General features: G+C 45.6%; 1 protein-coding gene across 2 annotated transcripts in view; it reads right to left on the minus strand.

The window, feature by feature from the left end:
- ZBTB7C (zinc finger and BTB domain containing 7C) overlaps window positions 1-13,033 on the minus strand; it is a 286,786-nt gene extending 273,753 nt beyond the window's left edge. The window contains exon 1 of one of the 2 annotated variants that reach the window (XM_084628971.1): window positions 12,846-13,033. The gene's annotated coding sequence lies outside the window, so the exon portion shown is untranslated. Of the gene's footprint in view, window positions 1-5,517; window positions 5,577-12,845 lie in introns of those variants that run through there. The other variant, XM_084628973.1, reaches the window with a different exon arrangement.
- Between the last annotated feature and the right edge of the window lie 554 nt (window positions 13,034-13,587).

The following is a 13,587-nucleotide window of genomic DNA, read 5'->3' on the forward strand; positions in this document are numbered from 1 at the left end:
GGAGGTGCTCTGCAAATACAGTCACGGAAAAAGAGGCTCTTCAGCTTTGCACTCATTAGGATAATTGTTTTCTGCACACTAGAGAATCTCTCCCCAACATCCTGCATATTTCCCACATTAGCCACATCTCCTCCTCCACCCCCTCCCCCTAATTTGGGTTTAGTCCGTGTGGATGGGCAGATCATATGCCATCAGCCCATGCAAGTGCCTCACTGCAGTATTCTGAACGTCAAAGAGTTAAACACTGGAAAGTGATTCTCCTACTTGAAGGTAAGAACAAGCAGCTGGTTCCCTACATCTTTGGGCCTGGTCCTGCAAGGTGCTGAGCACCCTGCACTCCATTTGGCTTCCCTTATACAGTTTTTCTTTGACAAAAACCTTAGGGCCCAATCCTGCTCCCTAGGAGTTTTCTCATCAGCTTCAACAGGAGCAGTGCCCTAACTCCAATCCTCCCCCCATCCGACTGAGCTGCTCATTTCATCTCGCTCTTTGAAGCCTTCCTTTGTAACCCAGGTCCTTTGTAGCCACTCCCTCGGGATCCAGCAGAGGAAGCGGGCAGACTTATGGGTAGAATATTTCCCCCAAACGGCCATTTCCTACAGAAATGCAAACTTGTGTTCTGTAAGGCAAGAGCTCTTTGTTAAATAAACCTTGGGCATCTCCCTTGAAAAGCACAAGAGATAACCGAAGCTCTGATTCATTTGATGAGTTGAAACAAGATAAAAGAACGGCTAGCGTTGTTTCTTAAAGTGTGTCACAAGGAGATTAAAAAAAAAGCAACCAAATCTCTTTTCTCCAGAGTGCAGTAAAATGAGTGGCACAACTTCCAGAGCTTAAAATGTATTTGGTGGCACGCCCTTCCCTCTAAACACACCTGCCACTTTTTTTTTTCCCCTTTCTCTCCACATCCTCTCTGGACTTGCCAAGCTTCATTCATTACAGAACTGAAATATTTCCTTTTATATTCTAATACTTCCTGGATGGAGCCTCCCCATTTTTATAGCCAGAGTCTATAAAAGTCTATCCAGGAGGGGGAGGGGAAAAGGAAACCCCAGAGCTTTTCAAACACAATGAAAACTTATCTTGTTTGAAAAACAAACAAACAAACAATGTACCCAAAATAATAGCTTATGAGAATCTTGCCTGGAGAAAATGGTATAAGCTTAGGGTTGTTCTTTGTCCATGCTTATGGGAGAGGAGGACAGAAATTCCTCACTCAGGCCTGGCCTACATGAAAGCATTAGCAAAAAGAAAAGGAGTACTTGTGGCACCTTAGAGACTAACCAATTTATTTGAGCATAAGCTTTTGTGAGCTACAGCTCACTTCATCGGATGCATACTGTGGAAAATACAGAAGATGTTTTTATATACACAGACCATGAAAAAAATGGGTGTTTATCACTACAAAAGATTTTCTCTCCCCCCACCCCACTCTCCTGCTGGTAATAGCTTATCTAAAGTGATCACTCTCCTTACAATGTGTATAATAATCAAGGTGGACCTTCTCCCCCCACCCCCACCCCACTCTCCTGTTGGTAATAGCAAATTGGACAAAATTAATTTAGGCTTAAATAGAGACTGGGAATGGTTGATTCATTATAAAAAGTAAACTATTTCCCCTTGTTTACTCCTCCCCCCCTTCCTCTTCCCCTTCCCTTCCCCTCCCCCCCCCCCCCCCCCCGTTCCTCAGACGTTCTTGTTAAACCCTGGATTTGTGCTGGAAATGGCCCACCTTGATTATCATACACATTGTAAGGAGAAAGAAAAGGAGTATTTGTGGCACCAGCAGGAGAGTGGGGTGGGGGGAGAGAAAACCTTTTGTAGTGACAATCACCCATTTTTTCAGGGTTTGTGTGTATAAAAACGTCTTCTGTACTTTCCACAGTATGCATCCGATGAAGGGAGCTGTAGCTCACGAAAGCTTATGCTCAAATAAATTGGTTAGTCTCTAAGGTGCCACAAGTCCTCCTTTTCTTTTTGCAAATACAGACTAACACGGCTATTACTCTTAAAGCATTAGGTCGGCATAGCAACGTCACTGTGGGGTGCCAAAAATCCACACCTCTGAGTGGTGTTAAGCCGAATTAAGTCCAATGTAGAAGAATTCTTCCATCAAACTAGATACCGCCTCTTGGGGAGGTGGATTACTTACAGTGATGGGAGAAAACACCCCTCCCCCCCACACACACACACTGGCATAGGCAGTATCTAGACTGAAGAGCTACAGCAGCGCAGCTGTGCTGCTGTATCATTTTAAGTGTAGACAAGCCCTAAGAGGGAAAGAGTGGTCTTGTGGTAACAACACAGCCTGGGGTGTCATATAGTCTGGGTTCCATTCCTAGCTCTTCCACAGCCTCCCTGAATTGCCTGGGGCAAGTCACTTTGATGAAGATTTTTAAAAACACGAGCCAGAAGTTAGGCTCCTACATCCGTATTTTGGCATCTAAACACAAGTGGTCTGACTTTCCGAAGTGCTCAGCACTCATCTGCTCCCACTGATTTCAGTACTTTTGAAACTCAGGCCACTTGTATTTAGCTGCCTAAATTTGGATTGAGGCACCAAGCATTGAAAATCTTAGTACCTGAGCCTAAATAAGGCGTTGAGGACGCTTAGTGCCTCACAGAATCAAGCTCTTTTAACACCATTGTACCCGAGTCTTCCCAATCTGTAAAATGGCTATAATAGTGCCTGAAAGAGTTATGACAAGGCTTTACTAATGCAGTATTGCTAAACTCAAACATTCAAAAATCATGAAATTGGCTTTAAAAAAATGTTAATCGTATATGTTAAGTTCTTTCCACCTTCTGTTTTTTATACCTTTGAGATACACTGTGATCATATTTTCAAGATTTTCTCTACAGCCATGAGGGCTACAACATTTTTAAAAAATGAAAGTTGAAATTCTCATATTCCCATGACTCCAGGAGCTGGGGCCTCAAGAAAACCATCAAGTGTTGCAAGACTCAGGATAAATCAGGAGATCTGGCACCACAGCAATGCTTGCAAAACACTTTGAGATTCTCAGATAGGAAGCACTGCAGAAGTACAAAGCATTGAAATACGCCATCTAGATCTTGTTGTCCAAAAGCATGCTGAATTCCCATTGCCTTCAGTGGGAGTGGCATGCATGGAAAGAATGCAGGCTAAGGCCTATTCTTTATTTTGTTAGGATTTAATTTAATTGATTTAATTTAAAACAAATCAATGAAAAAACAAACAATGCATTATATCAGCATGTGGCAGGGCCTGCTTGCTCCTGCCTCTGCTCAAGTTCACAAACAGCTCAACGACGTTTTTGCTGATAAAACACCCCATACAGTTTATTTACCATATTGGTTTCCACCACTCTTGTATGCTATTTAAGCCTTGCACCTACAGTCCTAGGGAGTCCTCCGCTCCTGAAGCAAGCAGGGAAGAGCGACCTCCCAATTTCCTCCCATCCCATTTCCTTCCTGTGCCTTTTGTATCATTCCCTAAATGTCTAATTAGCCTCTTTAGTACTCCTCAGCCTATCAGTTAGGCACGGCTCTTCTTAATGAGGTCTGCTCTGGTGTAATGAATTCAGCTACAGTAACCAGAGTGCTGGCTCAAGTACTTTTGCCCAGCACTCTGTCACAGAAGCACACATGACAGTCCATAATCCTGTAACTTCCCTATTCTAACGATTACGGGGTTTTCCTCCTTTCCATTTATTACCTGAAATGGTAGCCTGAGAATTAGCATAGGCTATTGCTCTTCACATGTAAGGTAAGACACTTAGGGTACATCTACACTGCAAAAACAGAAAAACCCAGCCAAACCTGTGGGAGCGAGTCTCAGGGCCTGGGTCTAGAGACTGAGGCTCATGCTACAGTGCTAAAAATAGCAGTGTAGAGATTCCCTCTCTGTCTAGAGCTCAGGATCTGAGACCCACCCTGCTTGCCAGGCTTCAGAGTCCGTGTTCCAGCCTGAGCAGGGACGTCTGTACTGCTATTTTTAGCGCCATAGCGCAAACCCTGTGAGCCCAAGTCTGCAGACCTCGGCTCTGAGACTCGCTGCTACGGGGGGGGGAGGGGTGTGTGTGTTTGTTTTTTGCAGTGTAAATGTGCTCTTAGGACGTGATCCAACACCTACCCAAGGCAACAGGTATCCTTCCACTGATTTCCATGGGTCTTGGGTATGGCCTTTAAAGAGCTTTGATGTCTTCCTGGATACTTTTTAAAACCAATAACTATAATATTTTGTATGTATGTAGCATGGTATATCTGATCATCCCAAATATTTTGCTAAGACTAATTAAGGCTCACAGCACCCATGTGAGATAAGCTAGTAAGAAGAACTCTCCATTTTACTGCAATAAAGTATTATTATTATTATTGTATTACCCTAGCACTTAGGAGCCCCAGTCACAGAGCAGGATCCAGTTGTGCTAGGCGCTGTACAAACACAGCATAAAACAATGACAGTAGGTACTTCTAGTTGAATGCACATGTTCTATCACTAAATGTCTGTTCCAGTGAACCTCATCTAAATGACAGGTGATGAAGAATAGCAGCACTGCAAATGTGGTTAAGGTCTGGCAGTAAATGAGGATATACTAGACAAAATTTTCCAAACTTAGTGCTTAACTTTAGGCTTCTAAAGCCATGTGCAGGCACCTAAATATAAATGACCTGATCTTCAAAGGTGTGAGCACCCACAGTTGTCACGGAGTCCCTTAGGATCTGGGGGTACTTAACACCTATGAAAAGAAATCAGGCCACTTTCATGTAGAAGCCTGAATCTGGATTTAGGTGCATAACTGTAAGCACCCATGTTTGCAAATGTGGGCGTTGAAGTTTTAAAAGTAGCTGAAAGTGATATTTATGTTCCTCGGCCTCATTTCTAAAATCCTCAGTTTCACTTTGTCTTCAAAAGTTTCTTCGTCACCAGATTTTGACCAAGAAATGTGAAATCTCTGGCTTACTCTAACTGGGGGTAAGAAACTTTGTTTCCAGCAAGCAACTGAAGAGTGGGCAGTAAACCATGTGATCTTCAGGGTACAGGTAAGCAATAAGTCATTGGAGAATTCATTCTGCCTTTTCCTTATAATAGGATCAGACTTCCATGACCACCTAAGGAAGTTAGGTACTCAACGCCCACTCAAAGTCAATGGCCTGGTGCGTCTGACTCCTGCAGACACTTATGAAAAATCTCATCCTGCTTTTATATATAATTTCAAGGGTCAAAATCAAAGAGGTGCGATGTTCAGAAGTGATTTAGGTGCCCAACTCCCATTGTCCTGTGCTCCTTAGTCACTTACGTACTTTCCAAAATCCCTTTCTGACCTCTCCCCATATTGATTACAGGCCCAAGTCTGCAAACACACACATGCCTTTATTCACCAGAGTAAAGTTATTCACCCATTTGCATAATCAGGTGTGGAAATAACAGTCCTAAAAACATGATGATAAAAAAAATCTACACCTCCAGCATCTTTACTTGTATTTCTTCTTGTTTGTAAAAAGTGAAGTAACATTATTAGGAGATTTACCTACCACAGAGATAAGAGAAGTCACTCTGAGTAAGCCATCACCACACTTTTCATTAATTTTCCAGACAGCCTGGTTTATACAAGCCCCATTCTTGCTTTATGGCTTTGCAATTTTCAGTAACAGAGTGTGATTCAGATTCCAAGGTCAGAAGGGACCCGTGTGATCATCTAGTCTGACTTCCTGCATAACACAGGCGAGAGACCTCCCCCAAAACAATTCCTGTTTGAACTAGAGCAGACCTTTTCGAATCTTGATTTTAAAATTGCCAGTGAAGGAGAATCCATCACAGCCCTTGTTAAGTTGTTCCAGTGGTTAATTACCCTCATTGTTAAACACGTATGCCTTATTCCCAGTCTGGATGTATTCTATAATAGTTACAGATTGTAGGGGCATGTGACTATCGGCAGTGAAATAGTCCCCAGATTTTATACTGTGTGCATTCCTCCATTCTGAAGGAGGAATTTCTCACACAGGGCCCAATCCTGCAAGCCGTAGCCTCGTGAAAAACACACATTCTCCCAAACAGTTCCATTGAAGGCAGTGGCAGACCACTCCTATGAATAAGGGTTACTCCCAGCAGTAAGTGAGGTTTGCACAATTGAGTCCACATTCTCCTTAAGTCACCTCTGTTTTAAGTGGCACCAGGAGCCAAGCTGGCCTCCAGCTCACAAGTCACTGCATAATTAAGGCCACCTTTGCTCTACCTTATGTAGTCCTGCACTTGGCTCAGCCAGATCAGAGTTATCAGCCCACTGTGCTCACAACCAGGTGCTAATAAAGTGACAGAAATTGATAGTCAAGACCACAAACCAAGGCCCGAATCCTAAGAAGCACTGAGAACTCTCCCCTCCTGCCAACATCAGAGGGAGTTAAGAGCCCTGAGCATAATCAAGTCCTAACATTGAATATCAGTTCCAAACAGCCCACGATTCCTAGGGTATATCCTACAGGATGACTAGGCGAACAGCACATCCACTGTCCACTGGAAGGGGGCAGCATTTTCCCCAGCTGCAGGTTAGGCCTGAAACCAGTGCTGCTATTCAAGTGGAGAGAGCAAATCCTTCTTGCAATTCCAGCTGCTTTGAAAGAAAGGCTACATCAGTCACCTCAGGGGTGGATTTTCTTGCTCCCGCTATGGGAGAGTGGATGTGGGCAGGAAGCAGGATGACATTTCAGGGTGGAGGTATACCACACCCTGCCCAGCAGAAGAATAGGAGCCCTGAGAACAGCGGAGTGCAGGACCAGTTCAGGTGGTAGGGCAAGGAAACTGTGCAGCACTCACATAACTATAGCAGTGAAAGCTAGAAACCCAATTTTACGTATAACACGCACTTTATACACCTGGGGAAACTGAGGCAGCGAGCAGCAATGGCTTGGCCAAAGCCACACAGCAAGTTAGTACCTGGTCTTCATGATTTCTAATCCCTACTCTGGCATTGACTAGATATGTGACCCTCAAGATTGCAATCTCCCCACCTCAGAAATCATGAGACTTGAAAAAAATACATTTTGGGCTCTTTTTATTTGTCTTCTGAGCCTTTTGGGGTGCACTCAGGTCCCATTTGCAAGCTTTTCTGTGGTTAGACACTCATTTTTAAAAAATAATAAAAACTGAGATTCTGATGTGCTCACCTGACTCCAGGAGTGGGGGCTTTAAATAAATCAACTATATCACAAGACTCAATAAAATCATAACAGTTGGCAACACTGGACCTTGATCAGTCCAGCTGAGAAGGGACACCAATATATACCTACCTCTCAGACGGTGTTTGTGTGGATTAACTAGTGAATGTGCAAGGTTTTGAACATGCAAAGCACTATATAAGTGCTAAGTATTATAACAGGTGCAGGCATAAATAGCTGAAACCTGCCATTTGGAAAGAATCATGTCTGAGGAGATCCATCCAGCGAATCCATCTTTTTACTGAGCTACAGTACGACACCATAATGGCCAACCCTGAGGGATTCCCTTGAGGAAAATGCCACAGTTACTAAAATAGCAAGTTCATTCCTACCAGAAACTCTGTCTCTGCATGAGCAGCGAGAGACATAACAAATAATAGACCACTAAAGTCAATGTTCACCTATTTTCATTTTAAAACAACACATAGAACCATTCCCCACATTCTAAGGCCTTGGAAGAGGAGAACAGAAAAGTTTCAGAGTAACAGCCGTGTTAGTCTGTAATCGCAAAAAGAAAAGGAGGACTTGTGGCACCTTAGAGACTAACCAATTTATTTGAGCATAAGCTTTCGTGAGCTACAGCTCACTTCATTGGATGCATACTGTGGAAAGTATAGAAGATCTTTTTATACACACAAAGCATGAAAAAATGGGTGTTTACCACTACAAAAGGTTTTCTCTCCCCCCACCCCACTCTCCTGCTGGTAATAGCTTATCTAAAGTGATCACTCTCCTTACAATGTGTATGATAATCAAGTTGGGCCATTTCCAGCACAAATCCAGGTTCCCCCCCCACCCCCCACACACACACACAGACCCACTCTCCTGTTGGTAATAGCTTATCCAGACCCACTCTCCTGTTGGTAATAGCTAGATAAGCTATTACCAACAAGAGAGTGGGTCTGTGTGTGTGTGGGGGGGGAGAACCTGGATTTGTGCTGGAAATGGCCCAACTTGATTATCATACACATTGTAAGGAGAGTGATCACTTTAGATAAGCTATTACCAGCAGGAGAGTGGGGTGGGGGGAGAGAAGACCTTTTGTAGTGGTAAACACCCATTTTTTCATGCTTTGTGTGTATAAAAAGATCTTCTATACTTTCCACAGTATGCATCCGATGAAGTGAGCTGTAGCTCACGAAAGCTTATGCTCTAATAAATTGGTTAGTCTCTAAGGTGCCACAAGTACTCCTTTTCTTTTTGAGAATAGAAAAGGGGACCTCGCAGACATTGATTCTCTTCTTTATGTTTTCCTAAAGAATAGCCTTGTAAAGCTGCATTGACAGCTATGGAACTGCTCTGCGGAAGAGGGGGCATTGTCTGAGTGTTGCAGAGATGTGGAACACAAATCTGAGCTTAGACTCTGCCCTTTCGTGTTGATTAAAAAAGAAAGTTATGTTGCTAATAAAAGGCCATATTGTACCATCAATTTTTAAGCTTTAATGATTTCAGTGGGGAGTTTGACTTAAAAAAAATCAATGGCATAGTATAGCCTGCAATATTCAGATTTAAATAAAAAAACCTGCATCTTAAGGCTTAATAATAAAGTCAAAGGTAATGACTAATATTTCTCTGTATACAGCAGGTTAAAGTAAGGGGAATTGGGTGGGGGAGGGAGAGGAGCACAGGTGCCCCTCCTTTGCTAAAAGCAGAGGGAGCTACATCAGGCTTGTGTAAGCAGTGCTTCCTCCCAGCTCCCCAGCCTCCCTGACTGATGCCCTGAGAGCTCCCCCTCCTGTTCCAATCTACTTTAACCACTGCTTGTACATCCTGGTAATTGTGAATGCTAACAGACCTGTCAAAGGCAAGGTCCCTCCGTCATCAGCACTGAAAGCGGCCCACCAAGTTCCCCTCCCCTTTCCATGGTAGAGTAGAGCAATGTATTCGCTGTCCAGCAGGAGTCCAGTCTTTTCCCTACTCCACTTCTCAGCCAATCCTTTCCACTTTTTAGTAATATTAGTAGTACTGGAAATTCAGCAGTGCCCAAAGATTCCATTCAGAGCCCCACAGTGCTAGGTGCTGTATATATACACAGTACCCACGTTAAGGAGTGAAATCCTGGCCTCACTGAAGTCAGTAGCAAAGCTCCCATTGACTGCAGGGAGCCAGGATTTCACCCACCGTCTCTGCCTCCAAGAATTTACCATGCAAGTCTGCAATCCAGCCATCAGAGCTACACAGGAGGGCCCCGATACACATGCTGAGCACCACTGACCATTCCACACATATGGATCCAATTACAGGACAAGAGTCAACTAGTAAGTTTGTATGCAGGTCCTGCCATTTAATTAGCCACAGCTGTATCCCCACCCCAGCCTTGGTCCACATTCCATTAGACATTATGGGTAAACGTAGGTGTGGAGTTTGGACCAACAGAACCTCCCCTACTTCTCCATGAGCTCCAGGGACAGTCCATTGTAGAAGATACTCTGGAAGCAAGGAGTCATTGCATCCATGCAGAGCTGAGGGGAGCCACTGCATTTGTACATGCACAGAGCAGTAGCGGGCACAGGCTTGGCCTATGGGCTTGAAGGGGGAGAAGAATACAGTGGAGTCCAGCTGCTTCTCTACCCCTTTTTGCTCCAGCCAGTCCCCACTTTACCCATTTGGCTGAAGCTCCATGAGCTCCCACAGACAAGGCTTATCCTTACCCAGGAGGGAATACTATGCAGCTTTCGCTCCCTCCCTCTGCCTCCCAGCTGAGACCCATGGCTTCAGCCTCCCCTCCATTCCCACAACCAGAAGGAAGCATCTGGCCTGCAGTGAATTTGAAAAGCTAGTACACGAAACAGGGTTCTCGTCCTGCTCCCATTGAAGTCAAAGGGAGTCCTGCAGTGGGTTTCAATGAGAAAAGGATTGGGCCCCCTCCATTGTAAAGCGAGTTTGTGAAATTAGTGCTGAGAGGGTGAGCAAAGGAGATGTGATAGATAATTCATGGCAGCAATCTGCTGCAGCAGAGCTACCTCCCCATAAACACAAAATTGGAGGGCATAAAATAGGAAGACAGTATCATTTACAAGTAGTAAAAGAACATCTTGTAAGTTACAGGCTGCTCTATGGCAGGCTATATTAACTGAAACAGACGTTCTCATTCAAGGTTATATTTGCTTGAGTGTAAGAGCTATTAAATTAAGTACTGTTACCAGCAACTTCAGCAGGAGTGTTGTCTCAATAAAGATAGCAGATTGGGCCATCAAGGTGGGGAGGAATCATAGATTTTAAAGCCATTACGATCATCTAGTCTGACCTCTTGCAGGAATCACTGGGTGAAATTCCATAGCTTGTGTTATGCATCTAGCCCATAAGTTCTGTCTGAACTACAGTCTACCTTTCAGAGACCCTTCCAGTCTTGATTTAAAGATTCCAAGAAACCGAGACTACACCACAGACCTTGGCAACCTGTTCCAACGGTTAGTTATCTGCACTGTTAAATATGAGCACCTTCTACCTAGTCAGCTTCAATCTAGTCTTTGGCTTGCTTATTTGCTCCCTGAATCTCAGGGAGAATACTCAAGAATAATGCAAGGTGCAACAAGTTTTCAGCTAGCTGGGAGATGGACAACATAACTAAAAGAGTTCTCTGCCCTCTCAGCTATCTGTGATTCAGGGTCTGCAACGTAGGTTGTTGTAAAGTAGCAGAGAATCTTCAGGTGAGAATAATGCTTCCTGTTGTTTTACTTAAGTGTTGGATCATTATTCTTTAATCTTTTTATGCTGTTAGCTACAACATAAACTAAAGCCACAATAGCCCTGTGAAAGGGTAGCCCCATCTTTCTTCATCTGCAAGCTTCTAAACTATTGCAAAAAAGGAATCCAGAAAGGTGTCCAAATCCTTGAATTTAACATCTGTGCCGACAACAAACTAATCCACAAGGCTGACACATTCCTTAATCCCTGCTGGAATACTGAAACAGCAAGACTTCCTTCTAAAGGGCTTTGCTTGGGAGTAACTCGTAAAGTCTAGGTGTTCAGTTCCCCCCTCCCCCCCGATACCAAGTTCTGTTCCAGAAGGTCTCAAGGCAGCTCTCATCACTGACCCAGCAGTCCTTAACCTCCATGTGCAATGACTGCAAGTTCAGGCCCAAACAAAACAAGAATTTACAGACTTCAATGGTCTCCTACAGTTCCCTAGGAGGATTTCCATTTGATGATGTTTCTTTATCCCATTAGAGTATAGACAAGAGGGAAATGCAATTTCAGTTATATCTACTTACACAGGTCCCTCACCAGAATATCTTGCGTGCACTCACAAATATTAATAGATTTATCCTTGCAGCATGCCCACGAGGTAAGGAAATATTATTAAACCCATTTTCAGAGAAGGAACTGAGGCACAGAAAATGAAGCAAGTCCAAGGTCACACAGGAAGAGCTGGGAGTTAAATCCAAGTCTCCTGAGTCACATTCAGTGCCTTAACCACAAGCCCAGCCTTTCCCTCCTGGATACAAATTTACAGTCAGAGACTGTTCCTCCATTTGTTATAAGTACAAAAACACATTGCGTTAGCAGAGTTTTGATGGATTTCTTTTAACCATTTACATCGAGTTATGGAGCAAATCAGTGAAAGGATATACTTATCTTTCCATTTCATTCCTAATTGTGGCATGAACATTGTGGATGCTTAAAGGTACAGTAAGTCTTGGGGTCAAATCTGGCTGAAAATTTAGATTTTGTAAAAACAAGAATTTACAGAAACTAAAAGCAACGGAAATGTGTTCACTCTTCTTTAGAAAGCATTATAAATAGGGTTTAAACACACACACACTCCCTGCCCAATGTTTGCTACCAAAACATACAGCATTGCACTAGAACATAAGATCCTAAAAGTAAAGCTGTCTACAAAATTAACATCCATTTAGATTTTAAAATTGACCGTGTTATTAACAGCAGTAGGTAAAGAGATTTGGGGTTTGGTTTTAGTATGTGATTTTTAAGCCAAGAGAGACTTGTTAAAGCAATTTCTTAGTTCTTTACTTTTTCTCTTTCATGTCACCAAACCAGACACTATACATCTTTTGCCCATCTAGAAGTCTGCACTAAAAACAATTAAAGGATAAAATTCTAACTGCTGCTGTAAAATGTAACAAGTTGCCAATTCGCAGAGCCTGTTGTGTGCCTTGGACCCCAGGGACGTGCTGAAAGCTTTGTCCTCTCACTACTTCAGCACGAGCACCCCCCATCCCCACCTTTCCATTAGCCATCCCAAGGAGCTGTTGTTACACTGCCCAGCTGCAGGCAGCTCCATGGCTCCGGCACAGCCTCTGTAAATAAATAAACTCCAATAGGGCAGGACAGGAAATCGCCTCCAAATGCCAGGCAGACTTATGGAAACTATGGTTTCCACGCAAACTACAGCGAAACTTCCCAAGAAAACCACCTGTCTGATCGCTCTGCAAATGCTCCCGCCCTTTGCAGACACAACCTTCCCCTGCTTCCAGCTGCAAGATCCTGCCTCCCAGCCATCCCCCGTTCCTCTCGCCCACTAATGCCAGCCCAGAGCCCTCCCCCAGGGACCTGAAAGAATCACTCGAGCCCTCCTCCCGCAAGCATGGCAGCATCCCTCCGGCGGGCACCAGAGCCGGACCCCAGGGTGGGACAGAGCCGCGGGCGGGGGGGGGGGGTCTGGGGAAGGCGGCCGGGGCACCAACCTGGGTGGTGGAGGAAGGCTCCTCTCCGCCCGCCGCCCAGCTGCGGGCGCAGCGCCCCCGCCTCACTCGGCGCGCGGCTGCCAGGGTCGCCCGGAGGCGGCAGCGGCTCAGCTGTCCGCGTCTCCCCGCCGCGCAGCCGGCACCAGCTGCGGCTCTGGCCGGGCTGGCAGCGTCGGGCGCTGGCAGCCGCTGCCGCTGCACCGCGGGGCTCGAGCCCTGCCGCGCTCGCTCTGCTGGCGGCTGGCAGCGTCTCCCGGAGGTGGCGGCTGCTGCACAGGGCAGGGGGACTGGAATGTGCAAAGGGCCCGGATGTCTGTAGCCTGCTCCCTCCCCTCCCCTCTTCTTCCTCCCCCCCCCGTTCACACATGCACTCGGCGTGTCGCCTCTGCACACTCTTCCCTCTAGGGCTTGAGAGGCAAACTGTTGCTGGGAGAGACGCAGGAAGGGGGCCAGGCGCGCCGTCCACCCCTTGCTAGACCCTGCGGAGGCTCCCTCCCTTGCCGCCCCTGTGCCTGTCCCCCACCCCCGGGCTTGCCGGAGCGGGGCACCCACAGGGGCTGGAGGAAGGGGCCGCAGCTCTGCCGCCCCAGGGCAAGGCCGTGCCCAGGGGGTGGGGGATGCTGCCGGCTGGGGGCTCTGGTGGGCTCCCTCCCCGCGGAGCAGGCAGAAGTTTGCCCAGGGCTGGGGGGGACATGGGCCAGCCCGTGCGAACCCCGCGCTCAAGGCAGGCAACTAACAGGCG

Source organism: Lepidochelys olivacea (genome assembly GCF_965140295.1).
Source record: "Lepidochelys olivacea isolate rLepOli2 genome assembly, chromosome: 5".
Lineage (NCBI taxonomy): Eukaryota > Metazoa > Chordata > Testudines > Cheloniidae > Lepidochelys > Lepidochelys olivacea.